Source organism: Osmia bicornis, unplaced genomic scaffold, assembly GCF_907164935.1.
Source record: "Osmia bicornis bicornis unplaced genomic scaffold, iOsmBic2.1, whole genome shotgun sequence".
Taxonomy (NCBI): domain Eukaryota; kingdom Metazoa; phylum Arthropoda; class Insecta; order Hymenoptera; family Megachilidae; genus Osmia; species Osmia bicornis.
The window spans coordinates 36,747-39,565 of NW_025791115.1; the positions used below are offsets into that span (position 1 = coordinate 36,747).

General features: G+C 26.5%; 1 long non-coding RNA gene across 1 annotated transcript; it reads right to left on the reverse strand.

Annotated features, from left to right (window-relative positions):
* Positions 1-2,078: 2,078 nt before the first annotated feature.
* Positions 2,079-2,494, reverse strand: LOC123988757. Its single transcript, XR_006830291.1, has 3 exons — positions 2,403-2,494; positions 2,201-2,329; positions 2,079-2,119 (listed from the first exon to the last, which is right to left on the reverse strand). It is a non-coding gene; the product is annotated as an uncharacterized LOC123988757 (long non-coding RNA).
* Between the last annotated feature and the right edge of the window lie 325 nt (positions 2,495-2,819).

A 2,819-nucleotide genomic window follows, 5' to 3' on the forward strand; every position in this document is an offset into this window, starting at 1 on the left:
TGATGGTGCGTGGTTTCTGTTATTGATTTATCTTTTAAATATCATTTTAAATACCTTGCTTTGACTTATTATTCTTATACTATACAGTAGTATGGTGTTTGATTGAACCACGCACCTTACATTTGATTTTTATGTGTCGCTTTTATTTATTATCTTTATATATTACTCGGTTGTTAATTTCCACTATTCGCATTTGTGTGGACATAATCACTTACAATTTATAATCTATAATTTATAAAGTAATGGTGATGGAGCCAATAATCGTGCTGTCATGTTCCAGTAGAATTTAATCGATTTAATTCATTTTATGGTGTTTATTCTATTTATTTTATTTTACATGACAGTGCATTGTGTTGGTTATGTTTGGTTACAACATTACACTTTATCTTCTTATTCCCATTTTCCTTATTTTCTTTATTTTCTTAATCTTTATAACTGTTGTGCTTGCATTTATAATTTATTCATTTATTCATTCATTCTTTATTCATTGCTTATTCATTTTGATTATAGTCAAAGGATTTGATTTGTTTTACTCTAATTTTATTCTTTCCTCTATGCTGACAAGTGGTTTTGTCTATTCAAATGCTTTTATGGTGCGTGGTTTCTGTTATCAGTTTATCATTTTAAATATCATTTGAGTACCTTGTCTGACTTATTATTCTTATATTATACAGTAGTATGGCGTTTAATTGAATCACGCAGCTTACATTTGATTTGATTTATTTATTTGTCGCTTTTATTTACTATCTTTATACATCATTCGGTTGTCAATTTCCACTTCTATTCGCATTTGTGTGGACATAATCACTTACAATTTATTATTTATAATCTGTAATTTATTAAGTAGTGGTGACGGAGCCAATAATGTTTACGATTATATTTAATTGGAATATAATTCACTTGTTGTATTTATTTTAATTTATTCTATTTTATTTTATTTTACATTATTCTACATTATATCACATTATGTCGGTTATGTTTGTCACGCGTTACACACTTTGCATTTTCTGTATTTTCTCAATTTGTTAATATCTTTAGTCGTTTCACTCGCATTCAGTATTCATTCATTCATTCACTATTCATTCATTATTCATTTATTCATTTACTCAGTCATTCTGATCAATTAAAGTCAGTTAATATGATTATTTTATTTTATTTTATTTTATTATATTATTTTATTTTATTTACTTTAGTTTGCTCTTTCTATGATGATGAATGGTTTAGTTCATTCGAATGCTTTGATTGTGCATGGTCTTGTTATAATCTCATTAAATACCCTTATTTATTATTTACTTATTCATTATTTATTTCTTGGTATAATGTCTATTAAACTACGCAGTTTATATTTGATTTGATTTATTTGTCGCTTTAGTTATTTTATTTTACATGTCATTTAATAACTAGTTCTATTTGCATCTGCATTTACATGATCATTCATCATTTATCATTTACCATGTATGATTTAACTTATAACCTATTTGGTGAGGAAATATAGTATTGCAGTTAATTATTTACGGTTATATTTTATTGAATTCACTTCTTGCATTTTGTATTCTATTTAGTATATTTCATTTTGTTTTGCATTATATTACATTACATTTCATTACATTATTTACATCATGGTGGTTACACCTCTCTTTATACCTTATTATTTATCATTTTTCTTTAATACCTTTAATTGATTATTTCATTGATCAGTCGTTCATTCTTTCATGCTGTCATTGTTTATTCATCCTGAATTGAATTGAATTAAGGTGATTGTTATGATTTAGTTTATTTATGATTTAGTTTATTCTGACTTATGATGGTACAAATACTGTGACTGTTTTAATGTATTTATGGTTTGCTTGCATACGGTTATGTTATATTCTATCTTAATATATTTATATTTTATATATTTTAATTTATTTGCGCCATGTTATCACTGTTATCGCTATTTATCGCTATTTATTCTATATCATTATTGCTTATTGATCTGATTCCTGATTTGTTGCCGTACATCCTTGATATTCATTTGGCATCTTGATATTCTTTGATATTTTAATTCAATTCTAATTCAATTTATTTACAGTGTCTGTCTCTGGTAATAGTGTAACTCTTTCATGATGGGGTGCTGTTTCTGTAAATTTAATATTCATGTTATTAGGAAGGGTTATTCTTGCTATTTTATAGTATGTTATTGTAATTGTAGTTACATTACCTTGTTTCCTTTTCTTTTCTTTCTTCCTTTGAGCTGTAATTCAGCTCTTTTATTTGATTTGTTCCTTTTAACGAGTCCTTGCATTTTGGTTCTGACACCTTGTGGCTCTGACACATTGGGGTTATGTTCCTGTAAATAAATGCCATTTGTCATTGTCATCTCATCTCTAAATTTGACTTTTCTATGGCTTATTCTACTTTACCTTACTCGTACTTGCTGGTATTCTGTATTCTGTTGTATTCTGTTGTTTCTTTCTTTTTCTTTTCCTTTTCCTTTCTTCCTTGATTCATTCACTCATTCATTCATTCATTCACTCCATTATTCGTTATTCACTCATTCTGATCGGTTGAAGTTAGTGATTTTGATTTGATTTATCTTAATTATTTTCTGTGAGGATGAATGGTTCTGTCTGTTCAGATGCTTTGATGGTGCGCGGTTTCTGTGTAATTTTACTATTTTAAATATTAGTTTGTTTATTATTCATACATTTACATATTTGTACATTTTTATTATTCTACTTATTAATTTATTAATTTATTAATTGATTAATTTATTTATCTATTCTTACACTATACAGTAGTATAGTGTTTAATTGAATTGAGCAGGTTGCATTACATTT